This window comes from Oryctolagus cuniculus, chromosome 6 (genome assembly GCF_051225735.1).
Source record: "Oryctolagus cuniculus isolate XC-2025 breed Fujian yellow rabbit chromosome 6, ASM5122573v1, whole genome shotgun sequence".
In the NCBI taxonomy this organism is placed as follows: Eukaryota; Metazoa; Chordata; class Mammalia; order Lagomorpha; family Leporidae; genus Oryctolagus; species Oryctolagus cuniculus.
Window position 1 is genome coordinate 138050964 of NC_142872.1, and position 24487 is coordinate 138075450.

The window sequence follows — 24487 nt, forward strand, 5'->3', positions numbered from 1 at the left end:
ATCTAAAGGTAGAGATTTCTAGTTTTAGAAAGGCAAACAAGGATCCAGAATTAATTTTTCTTTTTGCATGTTCAATTGCCAAAATCATTGTATTGCTCATTGGGCTACCATGATAGTCATAAGTGACTGATACAAAAAAAAAAATAAAAAAAAAGTGACTGATACAGATATACAGATTCCATATATGCATGGTGATTCTAAAAAGATGCATAAAGGATTAATCAGTTTCTCCTTCTATGCTTCTCTTTCAAAGAGAACGTTTTCTCTCTAGAAGTTCCAGTAGGCAGTTCCTTGCAGAACTCACTGGCCATGACTGAAATCCATATTCATGTTTCTAAATAACAGGAGTTGATGCAAGGTCAGCATGTACGTTTCAGATGCTTTCATGGGAGATGTACTCTGTAGACCGCACGCAAAGAGGGGAGTAACTTTTGGATGGATGACTAATAGGAGCTCTCGCAGAGTAGGGGCTGTGCGGCAGGGGGAGTTGAGGAAACTTGCAGATGTTTTCAGTTAAGAAGACAGTGATGCCCCTTGCACAAATTGGGAAGGTTGATGGAAGCTCATTTAGGGGAACTTTCTTTGGAACCTGTTAGATACATGTGTAGATACTTCAAGTAGTCTGTTAGGTATATAAGCTTTTATTTTAAGAGCTCTATCAGGTTTGGAGGTGGTATTTTAAATGATCAAATTTTAGGAGCTATCAAGATAAAGTTCACAGATGAAGGGAGGAGGTTCTACTCCAGAGCATTGCTATAGTACAATATTTATTTACACATCAAGCAGAGGAAAAGTTTTCAGACAAGGAAACTAAAAAGGCTTCCATAGCCAGTAATATAATATGTTTCAGGGCACCTCAAATAGTAGTTAAATTTGGGAATCATTTCTAATAAATTCACTTTAGTACAATTTATATTAGTTATTGCTAATTCAACAATAGTTTATTTTACTTTAATCTTTCTTTCAAATGATTACTTAGAAAATCATTACCATCTGTATTAGTTGGGATTAGTTTTGGGAACAAATAAAAATCCCAAAGCAACTATGGCTTACACAGTATTGAAATTCGGTCTCTACATATAAGTAAACATAAACATCTTGAGCTTATCTGACGGCTCAAGGATTATCAGATCCTAGGATTCTTCTACTGTCCCTAGTCAGCTAACTCACGGCTCAAAACAAGGGAGAAAATATGAAAGAGTATGTTTTAAAATATTTCCGCTTGTTTAGTGTACCACTGGCCAGAATGTAAGTTGTGTCCTTATGCAAGTTGGGAAGGGCAGTTCTTTATGTTGAGTGGCCTTATGTACCATAAATTTTTATTCCTGAGTTGAGAAGAGGTAGTGGGGGACAATTTGCTGTTTCTGCTTCTCCACCAATTGCCCGCTGCCTGAATTACCTTGAAGTAATTCACTTTCATTCATGGAAATGTTAGATGTTGAGAATGAGCAAGGCCACGCTTATAGTAAGAGGTTAAGATGCTATTGCAATGCTATAATTGGATTTTTGCCCCCCAAAATGGCAGGCGCCATTTTGGACTTTTGTAACAGCTGTGCCAGCTCTTGTGCATGTGTCCAGAAAATCACCAACACAAGAAAATGCCATATTGTCAGTAGCTGTGGCAATGGATCGCGTCCACACACCAGGCAACTGGCGGTGAGAAAACACCACCGTGAAATGAGAAGGATCTCTGACCCGCAGCTCTTGTGTACACGTGTAATCCAAGGATTTTACCAGTAGGAAAAATCTGCATTTCCCAATGATTCAAGTCCAGCTGGGTGGACTGGACGCCCATGTAGGACCGTGAGGTGCCTCCAGCATCTCAACATATCACAGGCTCTGGGAATGTGTCTGCCTCTGTGTGGGAGCTTTGTGTACTGAGACTGTGGGAATTCTGATGGCACAAGAGGGTGAGGCCAGGACTCTGGACGGTCACTGTGAGCAGCTCCACATGCTCAGCACTCCCTGGTTACCTGCAGTGGGTCACTGTGATGAGATTCATGGTCACAACGAGGTGCACAGATCCTTTGTGAGCTGCTTCTGGCAGTGCAGACGAGTAACACACTCACTGTGGGTTAACAACCAGGCCCTGATCACCTTGGAAGAGAGGAGGTGAGGGTGTGATTACACTAATAGAGGTGATAAAATCCTCCCTTCTCATTAAAAACAAAAAGACCTGCCATGCCCAGTTGCGGTGTGTTACCCTGTACACTCACCCCACCCCAGAGCACTGACCAGAGCTCCCTGGCCACACCTGAATTCACTGAAAGAGCAGGCATTTCACTAAGCCACATAGGCATAGTCCAAACATAAAGCAATCAGAGGAAAAAACTAACAAGTATCTCCACAAATGCCTAAAAATAAATGCATAATTAGAGAAACAAGAATAAGGAAGGCAACATGAACTCTCAAAGGGACATAACAACACTTCTATATTAGAATGTGAAGATGAAGACATTGATAAAATGCCAGAAATGGAATTCAAAAGAGAAATCATAGGATTACTCATAAACAATGAAAAAAAATCCATGACTTAAAGAAATGCATACATGACATGAAGGAAATTTTTCCCATGAAATTGAAATTTTTAAAGATAAATAAAAATGAAATATTAGAAATAAAGAATTCAATAGTTAAATAAAAATGGAGTGGGAAGCCTTAACAATGGACTTGATGAAGCAGAAGAAAGAATATCCAGGCTAGAAGACAAATCTTTGGAAGTTTTACAGTCAGATAATAAATGAAATTAGAAAAACTAAAAACAGTCTTAGAGATTTATGGGATACTATCAAACAACCCAGCTTATGGGTCTTAGGAGTTCCTGAAGGTGTGGATAGAGAGAATGGATTAGAAAAACTTTAGTGAAATAATTACAGAAAAACCTCCCCAATTTGAAAAAAGAAAGGGATGTGCAAGTTCAGGAAGAACAAAGTACTCCTAATAGATATGACCAGAAAACATCGTTACCACAACACATTATAGTCAAACTTTCAGCAGTAAAACATAAAGAAAAGATTCTAAAATGTGCATGAGAGAAATATCAGATTACTTTCAGAGGATCTCCAAATAGGCTCATAGCTGACTTCTCATCAGAATCCCTACAAACCAGGAGAGAATGGAGAAATATAGTACAAGTATTAAGAGAAAATAAACTGTCAACCCAGAATACTGTTCCCTAAAAAGCTCTCATTTATGAATGAAGCTGAAATAAAGATTTTCCATAATAAAGAGAAATTGACCTGAATAAATTTAATCAAGGATCCCAAAGATCCTGTGATGAAAATTGCAAAATATTAAAGAAACAAATTAAGAAGTTAAAAAATGGAAAAATCATCCATGTAAATGGATTGGAAAAATCAGTATGATCAAAATGTTCATACTACTTAAATGAATTTACAGATTCAATGTGATCTCCATGAAAATACCAAGGTCATTTTCCTCAGATCTAGAAAAGCTGATGCTGAAATTAATATGAATTCACAAGAGACCCCAAATAGCTAAAACAATGAAAACAAAGCTGGAAGCACGACAATACCAGATTTTAAGACATATAAAAGGCTGTTATAATGAAAACTGTCTGGCACTGGCAAAAATCAGATGTGTAGACCAACAGAGCAGAATAAAAACTCCAGAAATCAATCTACGCATTTGCGACAAAATTATCTTTGACTAATCCCTGGAGCAAGGACAGTTTCTTTAACAAATAGTGCTGGGAAAACTGGATTTCCACATGCAGAAGTATGAAACAAGACCTCTAGTTTACACATTTCACAAGAATCTACTAAAATTGGAACAAAGACCTAAACCCAAGACCCAATACCCATCAAATTTCTAGAGAACATGAAGAAATGCTACAGGACATTGGCATAGGCAAAGACTTCTTAGAAAAGACTGCAGAAGCACAAGCAATCAAAGCCAAAATGGAAAAATGAGATTACAGCAGGCTGAAAAGCTTATGGCTTGCAAAAGGAACACTCAGCAAAGTGAAGAGGCACTGATAAAATGGGAAAAACTATTTTTAAACTATGCAGCTGATAAAAGATTAATATCCAGAATCTGTAACAAGTTCAAGATACTCAACTACAAAATAAACAATACAGTGCATTACAGCTAAGAAATGGGCAAAGGACTTGAATAAGCATTTTTCAAGAGAGGAAATTCAAATGGCCAAAGACACATGGAAGAATACTTGGGATCACTTGCCACCAGGGAAATTCTAATCAAAGCCACAATGAGGTTTTGCCTTACCCCAGAATGGCTCTCATTCAGAAATCTAGAAACAACAAATGCTGGCAAGGCTATGGGGAAAAACACACCCTAAACCACTGTTGGTGGGAATGTAAACTGGTGTAGCCACTGTAGATGACAGCATGGAGATATATCAGAAATCTGAATACAGGCCTACCATGTGAACCAGCCATCCGACTCCTGAGAATTTACCCAAATGAAAAGATATCAGCATATGGAAGAATGATCCGTAATCTTACATTTATTGAAGCTCAATTCACAATAGCTAACAAGTGGAATCAACCCAGAAGACCATCAACTGAAGACTGAAAAAATAAATTATGATATATGTATTTATAAACACACACACACACACACACACACACACATACTATGGAATACTACACAGTGGTAAAAAATGAAATATTTTTATTTACAACAAAATGGATGCAACTGGAAATCATTATACTTAGGGAAATAAGCCAGTCCCAAACTGACAAATCCCATATGCTCTCTGATTTGTGATAATCAGCAGAGTACCTAAAAGGTAATCTACAGGAGTGAAATTGACACTTTGAGCTGTGATGATTTTGTGCGGCCATTGTCTCAATTGTTGAGGAATAGTGTTTTTTCATTTTTCTTCATACTATTTGTTGAACATTTTACTTAGTGTAGGGTTAACCTTATGAATATACAATTAAATGAAAATATGTCTGTAAAAATAAGAATAGGAATAGGAGGAACAGGAAGAAGGATGGGAGTTTGATGGGAGGGAGGGTAGGGTGGAAAGAATCATTGTTCTTACATTTATAAATATGAAATGCATGAATATTGTATATCTTAAATAAAATTTTTAAAAAATGTTAAAAATCGGATTTAGGATATACATATATTTAGATATGTATAAATAATTTTTCAGGTAAAAACAATTTTAAATATAAGGATCAAAATTATTACTTTTTTACATTATTTAACATTTCAAAATAGTAGCTGTTAATTCCAGCAATAAAGGAAGACTTATTTTAATATTTGTTATAGAAAAACTGCTGTTGGAGCCAGCATTGTACCTTATGATTAAGTCATTGCCTGGGAAGCTGGCGTCTCATATATGCACCAAAACACCAGTTCAACTCCCAGCTGCTCCACTTCCAAGTCAGGTCCCTGCTAATGTGCCTGGGAAAGCAGTGGGGGATGACACAAGTGCTTGGTCTCCTGCACCCACATAGGAGACCCAGAAGAAGCTCCAGGCTCTTTCCTTTGGCCTGGCACAGCCCTGGTCATAGAGGCCATTTCAAGAGTGAACCGGTGAATGGAAAATTCTCTCTCTCTCTCTCTCTCTCTCTCTCTTTTTCCTGTTTCTCCCTCTCTCTTTGTAACACTACCTTTCAAATAAACAGAATTAATTACTTAAAAAATACAAAACATTAAGGGCAATATTGTTTTAAAAAGCAATTGCTGTTAAACTGAGAATTTGGATGGAACAAAAGTCAAATAATAGTTAACTCTCACACACACAAAAGTCTAAAAAAGAAAAAAAAAATAGAGGAAATGTCTAAACTACTCAGGAGGCCTGATTCTGGTATTAGAAAAGGAAAAGATCAAGGTTAAATTGTGAAGTCTCACATTCCCTGAAGTTACTGCATTATTTTGTTAAAATTCATTTTCCCTCAAAGTAATAGTGGTAATAATCAGAACACATTAAGAACACACATGTGTGAAAGCCAAAAAAAGGAACAAAGAAATGATGTCTGCATTTTTAAAATGCTTATATTTTTAAATCATATATTTAAAAGACAGTGTTTTTTAACAAGACAGCTCTGCATCTCCTTGTGTGTTCAACTCTTTGTATATGGAAACTTCACAAAATGCATCATTCCTTGTAAAATTATACAAAGAATCTTTTTTTTATGTTAAATGCTAAGAGCTTTTCTTGATGTATTGTGTTAAACAGGACAGTAGGAATGATGATAGAAGTAGGTACTATGTTGACCCGCACCGGGCCCTGCTGTTCAGAGATCAAATGCGAACAAGGCACTTGGGGCTAAGGTCACTTCTTTCTTCTTTAGTCATGTGTGCGTGTGTGTGTGTGTGTGTGTGTGCATAGGTCTGTTACTGCTGTCACAATCTCATAGACCCAAACAAGCTTATCAGAGATCTTAGATTCTGACCACCAGACCTATTTCTAGGCAAAGCTACTCAGTTGCGAACAAGGCATCCATTGTTTCTGAACATTTTCTTTGAAACATCATTTTGTTCCAGATTTTAGAACATTTTACTTAAAAGCATAACAGTTCAAAAAAACAGTTGGCATATCCTTCATTTCCAATTCACTCAAAAAAAAATCAGCATTGCCAGTGTTTAATGACCTCCTGCTCTTCATCTATTGATTATGTTTCCTAAATTATTTTTCTGTCTTCAGTATCCTTTACCCAAATTCACCTTTCTTCACCCTAAAAGTATTTTTGCTCATGTTGTAACCTTTCTATTATTCCTTGCAGACTTGAAGTCTTTCATCCACGAATACATATACATGTATATGTATGTATGCATGTATTAGAAATGATAACACTCTTAAGTGTTTTTATTCATGCTAAATCTCAATATTTTTTTTTTGACAGGCAGAGTGGACAGTGAGAGAGAGAGACAGAGAGAAAGGTCTTCCTTTTGCCGTTGGTTCACCCTCCAATGGCCGCCGCTGCCGGCGCGCTGCGGCCGGCGCACCGCGCTGATCCGATGGCAGGAGCCAGGAGCCAGGTGCTTTTCCTGGTCTCCCATGGGGTGCAGGGCCCAAGCACCTGGGCCATCCTCCACTGCACTCCCTGGCCACAGCAGAGGGCTGGCCTGGAAGAGGGGCAACCTGGACAGAATCTGGCGCCCCGACCGGGACTAGAACCTGGTGTGCCAGCGCCGCTAGGCGGAGGATTAGCCTAGTGAGCCGCGGTGCCGGCCAATCTCAATTTTTTGTAGTAGTAATTTTTCTTCTTACCATTATCAGCATTCCTATCAGGATTTAAAAAATGTGCACCTTATTAGATTTGTGAATTTTGACCAAATGATATCACATAGCAATTAAATATATCAAATTAGTTGATTAAATTTAGCAGAAGGAAGAAATTAAGGGTTTTTCCCCATTGAATATGAATGACAAATCAAGCCTAAAATATCTAGTTTGAATCTTGATTTTATTGTTGTCATTATTGTTTTCAAAAACAACAAAGCAAATTGACCAGAATTGTCAGAAACAACTCAGACATACAAAGATTTTCCTAAATGAGTTTGCAGGATTTATACACCCTAGTTCTTCTTCAGTTCTTGCCTCTGTAGCACCATCTCTTCTCACTTTCCTAGCAATAACATAGATGGTACTTAATCAGAATGGTCTTTCCCAGAATATTAGTGCACAATGACTTTTGTATCTCTTGATATTTCTAATCAACATCATGTATTTCCTTTATAGTATTTATCATACTTTTACTTATCTCATTTGCATAATTACCTATTTCCTCTTGATGAGAATTTTTTTTTTTATTTGACAGGTAGAGTTTTATAGACAGTGAGAGTGAGACAGAGAGAAAGGTCTTCCTTCCTTTGGTTCACTCCCCAAATGGCCGCTATGGCCGGCACTGCACCAATCTGAAGCCAGGAGCCAGGTGCTTCCTCCCAGTCTCCCATGTCGGTGCAGGGGCCCAAGTACTTGGGCCATCCTACGCTGCCCTCCCAGGCCATAGCAGAGAGCTAGACTGGAAGAGGAGCAACTGGGACTAGTACCTGGTGCCCGAACCGGGACTAGAACCCCGGGGTACCAGCGCCACAGGAGGAGGATTAACCAGGTGAGCCACAGCGCCAGCCCTCTTGATGAGAATTTATGCTATTTGTAATTCATTTTAATTGTACTAATGAAATTAATACATCTAAGCCTGTTTTCTTGTGCATTTGAGAATTCCTCATGCCAATATTTCTTGAAGTTTTTTTCTGGGCTATTGGAATGCTATGTATTCAGCTCTAACTAGCTAATGACAAATTTGTATATAAAAATATTACCCAATTATGTAATTCACAGTGACTGCATGACTGTTTTGTCTTTCCCACATTCCAGATAGAAATTAGTACTGTATCTTTCTTCCAATCTGTCAAGTGTGAAATAATAACTCATAGTTTTAGAAAGTTTTAATTTTCATGTTTATAATTAGTAACTCATATTTGCAAATTTCCAATAGTTTACATGTTTTTTTTAAATTTTCCTAAAAGTAGCCTTTAGCCCTTTACAGGGAACACATGCACCTCATTCTTAGAGAGATCATTTTTAATTTTTAAATTATGAGTAATATTTTTATTTGGTTTTATGTTTAAAATATCTCTTGTCAATCTGTTTCATTTGCTTTACTTTGCAACAATTCTTTTGAAAGACATCAAGTTTTTACCATAATTCAGACAACTTGATCTTACAGCTTCATTCTGCTGCTTAAAATCTACTCCTACACACATTTTGATACGAAAATATCAGTTTTTCACAATTAGGTTTTCGTTAAAATTTTATTAATAGTTCGAAGTGAAGTATTATTTCATTATTTTCGTATGATTAGAAAACTTCCAGCACTATCATCTGATTTAATGGAAATCAATGCAACGAATATAAGAGAAGTTTATCATTTTTTTTTCAAATAGGAAAAACATGTGTGCCTCAAATGTTTATTCTTCAGGCTTGCTTCTGTACACTTTGATACATTGCTTGGAGACTCCAGTCCTACTACAAGTTTATTTTCTCTTCTATTATGAACATAGAAAATAAATGATCTTGAACATATGTCCTTCTGGGGAAGAAAAGTAAAAATTCCATCTCTAAGTCAAAATTTAGAAATAATGAATTCCTCTTTTAAATTCTATACCTATCATAATGTGGCCTGTAAGAAAGGTAGTTATGGTGATTTCTAGCAGCATATCAAGACTTGGTTTAATCAATAGGTTCAGGCACAGAGAGTAAAGCAATGAGTAAGGAAGTCAAGGTCTCTGAACTCTAAAACCAGGCACTAAAAAAGAGATTAAGATTATGTACATGTTAGTTGTTTATAGATGCTATAAATATTATATAACTAATTCATTGATAGAGAGTCATGTGATGGAGATAGTCTGCTTAGGAGATAGGGTAACCAGGAAAGAAAGCTCTGAGAAAGTGACAATGGACCTGAGACCTCAATGACAGGAAGTGGTCTTCCATGCTAGACTTAAGGGAAGAATGCTTCAAGGTGAGGGAATAACATGCAAACAATGCATGTGGATATACTTAGGGAAGAATAAGAAGGCTATTATGGCTGGAAGACAGAACACCAGAAAGACGCACATTTTATTCTAAATGCTATGGTAAAGAGTCAGATAGCTTCAAGTAGGTATGTGGGTTGGCTTGATTTATGTTTCAAAAGACTCCATTGAATAGCAGTAGGCAAATGTATTAAAGAAAACAAGCAACCAATTAGGAAGTTATTGTAGATTTTATGATATTCTAGTCAGAAATATTGACATCCTGGGCTAAGGTCAATCGTAGTAACTGAAAGAAAAATGTGATATATGATACCTTATTATATACGTATATTTGATTTTGTGTGATCTACATACATGCACATTACATATATGATTACTTCTAATAAAGGAAACAGAAAACAGAATAAAATGAAAAGAGATTCAAGAGGGCTTCCTGAATTGGAGCATTAAAAAATGTTGTGACTGTGTCATTTACTAATAAAGAAAATTGTGACAAATATGATGGGGATTAAGATCTATTTCTGCGAGATATGAGATGCCTATTATTCAGATGGAGGTGGCTATATATGTATATAAATTATGATATTATACATATCTAAAATATCAATATCCATTTATATATGTAATCTATAAATATAATTCATATGAAAATACAAAGGAGTCGGAATAGTCAAAACAATCTTGAAAAAGAGAAAGAAATTTGGAAGACTCACACATTCAAATTTCAAAAGTTCCTGCAAAGTTACAATAAGACAATTTTCACTAGCAAAAGAATAGACATACAGATGATATAATAAAATTGAGAGTCCAGAAACAAATCCAAAAACCAACCAATTGTCAACAAATAGGCTAATACCATTCAATAATGAGAGAATAGTTTTTTCAATAAATGATGCTCCATTTAATAGATGCATGACAAATAATTAAATTGGAACTTTATCTCCCATCAAATATGAAATTGATCAAGGAGACAAATTTATAAGACTCTTAGAAGAAAACAAAAGGGTAATGCTTCAGGATCTTGGATTTGGCAATATTTTTTGAGATGTGATTCTAAAAGTAAAATTAACAAAAGAAAAGTTAGGTAAATTAGTCATTATTAAAATTAAATACTTGTGTACATCATGAATGCTATCAAGAAAGTGAAAAGAAATCCTACTAGAGAAAGTAATTTCAAATCTTATATCTTATAAAGACCTAATATGAAAGGGACCCAACCTGTGGCACAGCAGGTTAAAGCCCCAGCCTGCAGTGCCGGCATCTCATACGGATGCTGGTTCCAGTCCCAGCTGCTCCACTTCCAACCTATCTCTGCTATGGCCTGGGAAAGCAGCAGAAGATGGCCCAAGTCCTTGGGCCCCTGCACTCACATGTGAGACCCTGAAGAAGCTCCTGGCTCCTGGCTTTGGATCAGCTAAGCTCCAGCCATTGCAGCCATCTGGGGAGTGACCCAGCAGATGGAAGACCTCTCTCTCTCTCTCTCTGGCTCTATCTCTCTCTGTAAATCTTTCAAATAAATAAAATAAATCTTAAAAATGACCAACTATGAAGGACATATGGAAAAAAGTCTTACAACTCAACAATTTGAAGACAAAATACGAAATTAAAATAAGCAAAAAATCTGAATAGATATTTTAATAAAGGAAATGTACAAATAGTCAAGTTAGACCTGAAAAATTATTCAGTATCATTTGTCATTATGGAATGGAAAATTAAAGCTGCAATGAGAAATGACTTTACACATTTTTAGATTATTATGCTAAAAAAGGTGAACAATAAAAAAACTTAAGCATGCTAGTGGGCATGTGGAGATATTGCAGCCCTTTTATACACTGATGATAGCGATGTAAAATGCTGCAGCTACTATGAAAAACAGTCTGGAGGTGCCCAAAAAAGTTAAACCTAGAACTTTCAAATGACTCTATAATTATACTCCAGTGCATGTACCCAAGAATACTAAATACATATGTCCACACACAAAAGTTGTCTGTAAATGCCCTGAGTAGCATTATCCATTAAGACCAAAATGCAAAAATGCTCCAAATTTCCATCAACTAATGAATGGATAAATGCAATGCAAAGTAAATTCAATGCATATACATGGAATAAAAACCAAGGAAGTAGTGTGACACACCACAATATGGATGAACCTTATAAAAATCACAGGAGTGACCAGAACCAGTCACAAAAAGGTATATATTATATGATTTCATTTATATGTAATATCTGTTCTAGACAAATCTGTATTTAACAGAAAGTAGATTAGTGGTTGTCAGAAAATGAGGGATCGGGGTTTGGGAGTGACTGAAAATTGGTACATGGTTTCTTGCTGGGAATAAAAAGGCTCTAAAAGTAGATTGTCATGATGGTTGGACAGTTCTGAATATACTAAAATCTTTTTCAATTGTACATTTTAAATGAGTGTTATGAGTATGCCAAGAAAGCTATTAAAAATAAAAAAGCCAACAATAATGGAAAGCAAGGTAAAATCTGCAATACAAATATCTCTACAGAGAATTGTTTATATTTATTAGATGTACGACTTCATGAAGCCTTTATACATTCTTTTTATAATATCATATAAGTGCTCTCACAGACTATTTAGTATAATAAAACCATTTTCAGTATTTGTACTTTTAGATACTTTTCTTAATGGAAGTCCATTTTCAAATTTGAAAGCAAATTGAATGAAAGAGAAGTGAAATAGGAAATAAAGTACTGTTAATTTTTGTTTTGTTACTTTTGCCAATGACCAACTTCATGATAGGCCCTCTGTATACCTTTCTGTAGAGAACAACTTTAATTAGGAATAATGGATGACACATAGATAAAAAGATCTAACCATTAGTTAGCTTAATGGTTAAGAACATCATTCTCAAAATGGGGAGAGTTTGCCATAAACTCTTATACAAAAGTACTGTTTTTATGACATTGACAGGTGACTTAATCCTTCTAAGCCTGTTTTCTTCCATTTCAAGGAAAGATAATAATATAACCTTTCTCATTTTTTTTTTTGGCAGAGATGGAAAAGTAAAATGTCACAGCAATTAAGCCTCTGTTTCTATATCAATATCTGTAACTTTATCTATCATCTGTATCTGTCAATTGATTTATCATCCATCTATCTAATCACTGCTATGGAGAGAAAAGATAGGCAATTGGAACTCCCTGTGCTGTCGTTTGAAAACTTTTTTATGTAAAGATTTATTTATGTATTTATTTATTTGAAAGGCAGAGAGAGAGAGAGAGAGAGAGAGGGAGAGGAGAAAGAGAGAAAGGTCTTCCATCCACTGGCTCACTCCCCAGATGGCCACAATGGGCGGGGCTGGGCCAATCCTAAGCCAGGAGCCAGAAGCTCCAGCCAGGTCTCCCACGTAGGTGCAGGGACCCAAGGAATTAGAGCATCTTCTACTGCTTTCCCAGGCCATAGCAGAGAGCTGGATTGGAAGCGGAGTAACCAGTACTTGAACCCAGCGCCTGTATGGGATGCTGGCACTGTAGGTGGCGGCTTTACCTGGTATGACACAACATGGGCCCCTTGAAGGCTTTTATCTTGCCTGACACACCACTACACATGTAATTTCCCAAACTGTCAGTGCTAGGTCACCTCCTTAACTTTTCTAGTATAAGATTCATTTCATGTTAATTAAGACAATTATGGTCGGCCGGCACTGCTACTCAATAGGCTAATCCTCCGCATGCGGTGCCAGCACCCTGGGTTCTAGTCCCGGCCGGGGAGCCGGATTCTGTCCCGGTTGCCCCTCTTCCAGTCCAGCTCTCTGCTATGGCCCAGGAATGCAGTGGAGGATGGCCCAAGTGCTTGGGCCCTGCACCCGCATGGGAGACCAGGAGAAGCACCTGGTTCCTGGCTTCAGATCAGTGCAGTGCGCCGGCCACAGTGCACCGGCCGTGGCGGCCATTGGAGGGTGAACCAACGGCAAAGGAAGACCTTTCTCTCTGTATCTCTCTCACTGTCCACTCTGCCTGTTAAAAAAAAAAAGAAGACATTATGGTCTCTAAATTGGCTCTCATTCACTCAGATTAAAAAACTTTCTTAATAAACTGACATAATATCTTTCTGCCACCCCTCCCCCGTTTTTTTTTTTTTTTTTTTTAAGAGATTTACTTATTTATTTGAAAGGCAGAGTTACAAGGAAGAGGAGGCAGAGAGAGAGAGAGGTCTTCCATCCGCTGGTTCACTCCCCAGATGGCCACAACGACCTGAGCTGGGCTGATCTGAAGCCAAGAGCCTGGAGCTTCTTCCAGGTCTCCCATGTGGCTTCAAGGGCCTAAGGATCTGGGCCATCTTCGACTGCTTTCCCAGGCCATGGCAGAGAGCTCGCTCAGAAGTGGAGCAGCCAGGACTTGAATCTGCGACCATATGGGATGCTAGCACTACAGGCGGCGGCTTTACCTGCCAAGCCACAGCGCTGGCTCCAACCATTCAACTCTGACAGGAAGATAAGGTGTGAGGTAGGTATCAGGGCGCTACCTCTGGGAAATGGCTCCTATTAAATAGTTGCTGCGGCATATTAAGTAATTTCCATCTGCTGCAGTGGACAACATAAACTCCTGAGCCATGCTCTGGAAAAAATTCAAAAATCATAGTCATTGTTGATGTGGAGGTCATTCACACCAGTTATCTAATGGTTATAAACATTTTTGAGAAAATGCTGATAAAGAAAAATTCCTTGTTTTCATAATGCATCCAACTTTTTCTTTTCTTTTTTTAATGCTTTCTTTTATTTATTTTTATTTTTATTTTTTAACTTTTATTTAATGAATACAAATTTCCAAAGTACAGCTTATGGATTACAATGGCTTCCCCCCCATAACGTCCCTCCCACCCGCAACCCTCCCCTTTCCCACTCCCTCTCCCCTTCCATTCACATCAAGATTCATTTTCAATTCTCTTTATATACAGAAGATCAGTTTAGCATACATTAAGTAAAGATTTCAACAGTTTGCTCCCACACAGAAACATAAAGTGAAAAATACTGTTTGAGTACTAGTTATAGCATTAAATCTCAATGTACAGCACACTAAGGATAGAGATCCTACATGAGGAGTAAGTGCACAGTGACTCCTGTTGTTGACTTAACAAATTGACACTCTTGTTTATGGCCTCAGTAATCACCCTAGGCTCTTGTCATGAGCTGCCAAGGCTATGGAAGCCCCCTGAGTTCACTGACTCTGATCATATTTAGACAAGGCCATGGTCAAAGTGGAAGTTCTCTCCTCCCTTCAGAGAAAGGTACCTCCTTCTTTGATGACCCGTTCTTTCCCCTGGGATCTCACTCGCAGAGATCTTTCATTTAGGTGTTTTTTTTTTTTTTTTGTTTTTTTTTTTTTTTTTTTTTTTTCCCCAGAGTGTCTTGGTTTTCCATGCCTGAAATACTCTCATGGGCTTTTCAGCCAGATCCGCATGCCTTCAGGGCTGATTCTGAGGCCAGAGAATGCATCCAACTTTTTCAAGGAGGAATATCTTTGACAATAAAAACACTTAAATTTCTTAATATAATTGGAATTCAAAACATGACAGATGATTCTGAAAATAAAATGCTTTTTTATTTGAATTCAAATTTAAGAATAAAACACATCTTGTGATGGATTTGGGCATATTTTATTACTGAACATCATTTTTGAAAACCATAAAAAATAAAATTCTAGTTGATACTGTTCACCTATACTATGGTATACTTTTTCTTCTTTTTTTTCTATTACCTAGTACAATGAGAACTTTTAAAAATTTAAAATAGTAAATTCTACCCTGAAAACTAATAAATATTATCAAACTTCCTTTTAGAGTTTTTATATAAATATTATGTACAGGTCCAGTATGATTGGAGTACTTACTACTTGTTTTATTCATACTTATTCTGTTTATAAGAAAGTTCTGAGAAATTAATATTACTTATAAATGTCATACATATTCATAAAGTAATATTAAAGGATTATTTTCATGGTGTTATTTTTTCTAGTTTATACAGGAAGGCTTAATGGCCTCTATATCTATAAACAATCTGAAAATTGCAGGCTTTGGTGATAAATTAAGCCACTTACAAAGGAAAACTTAAAATTAAGAATGCAGAACACTAAATACCATATATTGTTTAAAATTAGATTGTAATTCACATTGAGAGGGAGAATGGACTTTTTCATATTAATTCCCTATGTGATGTATTTTTCTTCCTTAAATGTTGTGTCATAATAGATATGTGAAAAAGAAAGGATAGGTATTCATTTCAACTAAATAATGAGTTATATTTGTTTAAACGTTCTAAAACTTTCATAATTACTAGCTTCTATGGACTGAATTATTGCTTAGCAGTTTGCATTGAGATTTAATTGTCACTGTGAAGATCCTGGAAGGTGGAACCATGCAGAAGTGATTGGGTCATGAGGACACTGCTCTCATCAATGGATTAAGGTCCTTATCTCAGGAGTGGATTAGTTATCTCATCTCAGAAGTGGTTTAGCTGTAAAAGTGTTTGGATTCCTCACCTTTCTCTTGATTGCACCCCCTGTTTCAATGTGTGCCCTCCATTAGGTTATGATATAGCAAGAAAGCCCTCAGCTGATGCTGCTGTCACACTCTTGAACTTCCCAATCTGAAGAATCATGAGCCAGACAAGCTCCCACTGTCTATGCTCTGCCCAGTGTGTGGTATTCTATTAAAGCAGCTGAAACCAGACTGATAGTAGTTCTCCCAATGCCTGTCCAGAAGCGTGACATACTAAATGAGCATTGTATTTGCTAATCAAAACTTTCTATTTTAATACAAGTACAGAGACTACAATAAGGTTTTTTTTTTTTTTTTTGACAGGCAGAGTTAGTGAGAGAGAGAGAGACAGAGGGAAAGGGGGAAAGGTCTTCCTTCCATTGGTTCACTCCCCAAATGGCCTCTACAGCCAGCGCTACACCGATCCGAAGCCAGGAGCCAGGTGCTTCCTCCTGGTCTCCCATGTGGGTGCAGGGCCCAAGCACTTGGGCCATCCTCCACTGCACTCCCGGGCCACAGCAGAGAGCTGGCCTGGAAGAGGAGCAACTGGGACAGAATCTGGCGCCCCAACTGGGACTAGACCCCAGGGTGCCAGCGCTGCAGGCCGAGGATTAGCCTAGTGAGTCCTGGCACCAGCCAACAATAAGGTTTTTTCTTTAAAAGCAAGCATAAATAATAGTGTCTTTTAAGAGTAGTACAAATTTTAAATTGTGTTAGCTGTTGAAAAAAGTTGTCCCTAAAATGCTTTTAAAATTAGTGTAATTGAAGATGTAACATATGGGATACAATAAGCTCAGTGATATATATATATCCATGATAACTTCTAATTTACTTATATCCTAATTATCCAGCATGCATCTTACACAGTACAAACACATACCAATAATGGGTTGATATATTTTAGGCATCAAGCATACCATTGATTTACTAAGACAACAGCTAATAGCTTTCTTTTTTAAAGTTTTAAGCAATAGCCATACTTATTTATTATTTATTATAGCGTGATATTTCAATATGTGTACTTAGCACTTACTTTTCAGAATGGGGTAATCAACATATTCTCTTATTGACATTACTTTATGATTGGAAACTCGAAGCTTCTTTCTTTTATTTGTTCATTCAATACATACATTATTATAAAATACAGCCTTCCACTATGCAATGAAACAATAGAAATTTGGTACTTAAATCTGACTCTGATTTGGTATTTGTTATCAAACTCCCTCTCTCCCTCCCAATCCTCAGAACTTTTAGTAATCACCATTTTGGATTTAAATTGAGCTATTTTTTCAGTTCCTATATGTGAGGGCGAAAATCAGTGTTTGTCTTTCTATGTCTAGCTAAAAGCTCATAACATGATATCTTTCAATTCTTCCAATCTAGTTGCAAATTTTAGGGTTTCATTCTTTTATATGCCAAAATAGCATTCCATTATTTATATATACAATCCCTGTATCTATTCATCTGATGATGGACACCTTGTTTGATTCCATATTTTGGCTATTGTGAACAGTGCTGCAGTAACATGATAGAGCAGGCATTTCTTTAATACAATGATTTCATGTCTTATACACACACACCCAGTAGTGGGATTGCTGGATTGAACAGCAATTCTATTTCCAGTTTTTTGAAAGAACTCCCTACTCTTGCATAGTGGCTGTACTAACTTACATTCTCATCAACAGATTATAAAAGTTTCCCTATCTTCATATCCTCACCATCATTTGTTATACTTTTTGATAATAGCTATTATAACAGGGGTGAGAAGATAGCTCCTTGTGGTTTTGATTAACATTTCCCAAATGGTAGCTAATTTTGAACTCTTTATTCATATACTGTTGACCATTTGTATTTCCTCTTTTGAGAAAAGTCTAATCATATTCAAGTCCTTTATCCACTTTTAAGCTGCATTGGCTGTGTTGCTTTTTGAGTTCTTGATATATTCTGGATATTAATTCATTGTTGGATAAGTAGATGCAAATATTTTCCATTTAGTAGAATGTCTCCACACTATTTATAGATTTCTTTGCTATAAAAAGGCTTCCATATTGGATATAACTACTTTGTCTAATTTTGTGTTTGTTTTCCATGCTTTTGGAGGCCTTTCCAAAAAATCATGACCTACATTAATGTCTTTAAGTGTTACCCCTGTTTTCGTCTTGAAATTTTATAGATTTTCATCAATCTCAAAGTGAGTTTTGTATATGCTGAGAGATAGTGATCTGATTTGATTCTTTGACATAATCTCTAGTTTTGTCAACACAATTTGTTGAAAACATGATTCCTTCTCCAATATATTTTCTTGGCAACTTTGTCAAAGATAAGTTGACTGCATTTCCTTGGATTCATGTCTGGTTTGTATATTCTGTGCCATTTATCTCTGCATTGGTTTATATGGCAACAGCATACTGTTTTTAATTATTATAACTTTGTAATAAGCTTTGTGATTTCTCTAGCTCGACTTTTTCTGCCTGCCACAGGATTATTTTGTCTATTTTTTTTTGTGATTCCATTATAAATTTGGGGACTTTTTAAACAGACTTAATTATTTATTTGGAAGGCAGAGTTAGGGAGAGAGAGGGCAAGACAAAAAGAGATGTCTTCCATCTACTGGTTCACTACCCAAATGGCTGCAATAGCTGGGGTGGGCTATGTGGAAGCCAAGAGCTCAAAACTCCACCCAACTCACCCACATGAGTGATAAGGGAGCAAGCACTTGGGCCATATTCCACTGCTTAGGTGCAGTACTAGGGAACTGGATCAGAAGTGGAGCAGTTGGGACTTAAACCAGTGCTCAAGGGTGTTGCAGGTGCAGTTTAACCTGCTATGCAACATTGGCCACCTAGGACTGTTTTTCTACTTCTGTTTTTGTTTAAAATTTTTAAAATTTATTTTGAAAGAGAGAAGAGAGAGAGGGAGAGAAAGAGAGAGGGAGAGAGAGAGAGAAAGAGATCTTTATGCTCATTCACTGTCCAGATGGCCACAACAGCCAGAATAAAGTCAGGCCAAAGCCAGGAGTCAGGATCTTCATCTGAGTCTCCTACATGGCTAGCAGCGGCCCAAGGACTTCAGCCATTTTCCATTTACCATGCTGTTAGCAGGGAGCTGGATGAGAACTGGAGCTGCTGGGGCATGAATCAGTGCACATATGCGATGCCAGTATTGCAGGTGGCAGCTTTACTCATTGTGCTATAATGCTGGCCCCTGTCTTTCTATTCCTGTTGAGAATGTCATTAGTATTTTAATAGGAATTACCTTGGATTTATAGATTACTTGCAATAGTGTGGACATTTTAACAATATTATTTCTTTTAATCCAAGAACATGGAATATTCATTTTGTATGTCCTTGATGATTGCTTTTGTCAGTGTTTTATAATTTTGATTGTGGAACTGTTTCATTACTTTGATGTCCATTTCTTTATTGGGAATGGGATTTCATTCTTGATGACCCTTTCTGCAAGGTCATTCTTGATGTACAAAAATGGTACTGTTTTTTATGTTGATTATGTAACCTATGATTTACTGAATTGGTTTATCAGTTCTAACAGCTTTTTGATGGAGTGTTTCAGTTTCTCTATGTATGAAATCTGTCATCTGTAAACATGGATATTTTGACTTCTGACTTTCTAGTTTCAATGCCCTTTATTTTGTCCTCTTCCTAATTGCCCTTGCTAATGCTTCCAACACTATATTGCATATTTTTTAGTTTTAATTTCATCTATTTCGGCTCTGATCCTTATTATTTCTTGCTTTCTGCTAATTATGAGTTTGGTTTGTGCTTTTTCTTCTATGTACTTAATAGGTAATATTGGATTGCTTACATGATTCTTTTCAGTTTTTTAAAACATAAAGTTATTATAAATGTGCCTCTTAATACTGGTTTTGTAGTGTCATACAGATTTTGATATGTTGTTTTTATTTAAATTTATTTTAAAAATTTTAATTCCTTTTTTAATCTCTTGAATAACCCATTGGTCATTCAGGAACACATTGCTCATTTTGTTGATTTCTGGCTTTGTTTCTTTGTTTTCAGAGAAGATACATGCTATGATTTCAATTTTTTAATCACTGAGAATTGATCTATGGCCTAATATATGGTGTATTGTAGAAAATGTTCCATATACTGATAAGAAGAATGTACATTCTATAGCTGTGTGATGAAACATTCTACATGTCAGGTCCTTTTGTGGTGTAGTTTGTTCAACTTTGATGCATTGGTTGATCTTCTTTCCAGAGGCTCTATCCACCAATGACAGTGGGGTGTTGACATTTCTCATTATTATCATATTGTAGTATGTTTCTGCCTTTAGATGTAATAACATTTGGTTGGTTTGTTTGGGTAGTATTTTGTAAGATCCATATATACTTATGATTGTTGTTGCTTTCTGCTAAATTTATTATCAATAAATAATATATTTAATGTCTATATAAATATGTACATATATATTTAAATTTAAAGTAAATATAAAGTTTATTTTATATGATCCAAGCATAGCTTCCCCCTGCTTGTTTTTCTGGTTTACATTTTTATAGCATGTATTTATCTCTATCTATGAAGTAGTCTCATATGGGTAGCATATAGCTGGGTATAGTGTTTTAATGCATGCATTCAGCCAACCCATATCTTTTGACTGGGATCTAACCCATTTAAATTAAAGGTTAATATTAATAGATAAGAACTCACTCGTATCATTTTGTTGGTTGCTATTGAGTCATTCATTGCTAGTGATATTTGTGCACTATTAGCATAGTTTCCTCATTATGGAATAGCTTTCATTGCTAAAGACTTGTTTTGATGGGAACCAGGTGTCAATTGTACTGTTGCCTTAGCTTTCCATTTGGTTGAAATCTAAAAAATGTAACCTCTGGATGCTTCTTCAGCTGTAATCAATGTCAGCACTGTATGCAGTAGTTCATGGAGGTAGTATGCAGTAGTTCATGGAGGTAGTATGTCTTTGAAGTAAAATGAGCTTCCAAATGTGTATGTCTTCAGGCATCAGAGCATGAGTGCCAGTCACACGAGGACTTGTGATGGCAGTGAGCACATTTTAACTGTGGAGCAGACTTATTTTCCTCTTGTTTCCCCAGGCAAGCCTGAATGATTCTGGGGTTTGTGGCCCTAGAATGTGTGATATGAATGAGATGTCCTCCAGATTCTACTGGGTAAATGTGAGTGATGCTGGGGCTTATAATTCAAAAGCGCTAGTCCCAACAATGGGAAATATGAAGGGGCTCAATGGAGTGAATACAGGATATTCAAAGCTTTATGCATTACATATGTGGGCCTAAAGAATTGGAACTTGAGTAAGGTTTTCCCTAGGTCTGGCAAGTTTGGTGCTGGTGACTCTGACTTTCGTAGAACTAATAGTCGCAGTCTTGGAACTGCAAAGCTGGAATGATACCTTGTCCATGTCCTATAGATAATGCATAGGCCATATTGGAGATGGCGTCCTGCACAGGCACTAGAACTGGGCCCTTAGGTCCCACAGAGTAAGCACAGGAGTTCCCAGGACTTGTAGAGACCACAGTCCCAGTCCCAGAACGGCAGGGTCTCACATTTCATGCACTGATAATGCTGGAGACTGTAAACTGGCATGCATGTGTCTGGAGCAGTGGAATGCAGATAGGCTTCTCCCCTGCTCCTACAGGGAAAACAAAGGGGATTCTGTGGCGTACAGCTCTAACAGTCCCAGTTCCAGAACTGCAGGGCTCATAAGGTACCTTACCCACATTCAATAGCTGTATCACAGGTTTCTCAGGAGGTTTTGCACTAGCTATTGCAAGCCTGAATCAGTAAGTTATGGACCTCCTCTATGCTCCATGGGTGATCACAGGCATCAGTAAGATCTAGAGAATAATAATCACAGTTCCAAAACTGCAAGATGCAGTAGGGTTTTCACCCATGTCCCACGTGGGGATTGCATGTTATGCTAGAGATTTGTGTTAGCAGGTGTAGGTCTCAAGCAAAGGAATACAGACAAGGCTATTAACAGGCCCCACTAGGGAATAGAAGCATCCTGAGACTCACAGAACCAATAGTCACATTCCAAGAGCCAGGCAGTACTGTGGAGTTCTTACCCAGGTGTCACAGGTTGAGTGCTGGTTAGACTGGGGATTGTGGACTGGCAATGGTCAGCCTGAGGGAGGGAAATGCATAGACAGCGCTCCAGGTCCCACTGGTGAATGTGAGTTACTCTAGGGATTGTAGCAGCCACAGTCACAATCCAAGGGCTGTAGGACACACAAGTAGCTGCCTCCAGCACCCACCAGGCAGGGAAGTGTTAAAGTGGAGTTTGTAACCTGGCCAGCCAGCATCTATGCTGAGAAGGGACTTCCTCGGGTTCAGTCCTCCAGACACATATATTGGCTGCTGCTGGTGCCACATCTCAAGATCATTCGGCATGAGTGAGCGGGGTCCCATGGCTTGTGGCCAGCAATCCCACAGATTCAGGATGCAGAAAGGTAGGCTTTCTGCCCTATGCAGCACCTTGAACTTGACGCCTCTGGTAGCAGTGATGTCGCTTGCTGTCACTAGGGCAGCAGGGAGTTCGGAAGTGGCTGTAGTGCAGCAGCTTGGGTCTGGCTCTGGGCAACTGCAGGAGGCATTGTGGGCTTCTTTCTAGACTGGATTAGAAGTCAGCGAGGACTGGAATTCTTCTGCAGTTGGGCCTCAACTCTGATGATGCTGGGGGCATTGAGTTTTCCTCATTCCTTTGCCCAGAAACAGCAAGCTCCCCTGGCCTGGGGTCTGGGGTAAGAGCTGCAGCATGCTTTATCCCCCTCTGCCTGTTCCAGTCGCTGCTTTTCTGAAGGTTTCGCTCAGTCCATCGACTAGAAACATGGTTCTCCTGTAGTTATTCTGGTTTTTCTCTGTGGCTGAGGCAAGTGCAGGGCCTCACCATTCAGTCAATTTGATCTCTCTCCATCTGCTTTCTTTATAACTCTTCCTAATATCCTTCTCTATTCTCACTGCAATGGCTGTTTCACTGGGTAAAACGTCATGTTACAGTTGATTTTCCTGCACCAGGCCTCATCTCCCCACTCTTCTTGTTACTCAGCTCAAGTGTTGAAGTCTTGATTAAAAGCACTGCCTTTTGCATTTACCACTCAGTGAGTTCATCTGGAAGAACTTCAGTACCGGGCAGATTGAACTGTTTCTTTAATTTGTGCAGGACAGGGCTGAGAAATCATAGATTGTGACGTTGCGTTTTAATCACCTTAAATGTCTGACCACCGACCCCAAATAAACTGGGTCCCTTTTCAAACACTTACACTACTTCAATCACTCTTCCTGATGATCATTAAAAAGTTTTTCCTTTATACTCAAACACGCATTATCCTCTACCCTAACTCTTGGTTATGATCCTACCAAACATTTAATTGAGAAAATATGGGAGAAAATCAATAGAGAACTATTCATAGTTCTGACAGCCATGTATGCCCTTCTGTGTCTGGGACCTCAGGCTCTGCCTTCTATTGCTACTGTGGGTTAAATGTGATTATCCATTAGGCCACATTCTCCTTTTTAACGTTCTCCTTTTCTTTTTAAAGATTTGTTTATTATTCATTTTGGAAGTCTCTGTTGAGAGAGAGAGAGAGAGATTTCACTTCTCACATGGTCTCATTGGCCAGCATTGGGAAGACCGAAGTCAAGAGCCCCATTCTTGTCTCCGACCTGGGCGGTAGGGGCCCTGGACCATTCTCTGCTGCTTTCCCAGACCATTAACAGGAAGCGGGATAAAAAGTGGACCAGCTGGGACCCAAACCTGAGCCCATCTAGGATGCCAGTGTCACAGGTGGCAGCTTTATCCACTGCACCACCACACCAGTCCTAAAGTTCTGCTTCTTGTCTCTTTGCTTTTTCCTCTAATTTCCTCTTTCCCTCTAAATATAATTGCAGAAGAAAGATGAAGGAGGAAGGGAAAAGAGATTTCTTGGCTTGTACTGTTGGCTTCTAACTCTCTGAGCCTTTCAAAAAGAAAACTTCTTCTATCCTGGACAATTTCCAGGCACTTCAGACGTCCCCTGCTGTGCTCCTCTAACCAAAGATCTCTTGATGTGCCTGATAGCTCTTCTTCAGCTAACACTTTTATCTCAGCTCCACACTCAGATGCTGGCTCCAGTTTCTCACTCTTCCGCAGGCTACTTTGGTAGGACATAAAATGCCCTATACCGGAATTCCCTCCCACTCAGCCTACCTGTGATGTTTAGGGAATAGTCACGCATGTTCCTTGTCATGAGCAGGATTGTTCAGTCCTGCAATTCCCTTCTGTTCTGTGGCAGCCGCTTAATCTGTATTGGATGTCAGTCCCAGTCCCCACTGACTGCAGAGAAAACATTTGGAGCTTCAGGTGTATTTCAGGCTTCAGGTGAATCTTCAGGCACCCTCCTCTACTCTCCTATTTATATTCACACAGTACTATTCTCTTATAGTTGCTATTTACATGTAATCAACCATTTTAAACCTTAGTCACATAAAAATTAATCTTATTGTGTTCACA

The 24487-nt window shown here is 37.9% G+C and overlaps 1 pseudogene; it reads right to left on the reverse strand.

The window, feature by feature from the left end:
• The window catches only part of LOC127490797 (phosphoglycerate mutase 1-like), an 85963-nt pseudogene that overhangs the window by 56363 nt on the left and 5113 nt on the right, over positions 1-24487 (reverse strand).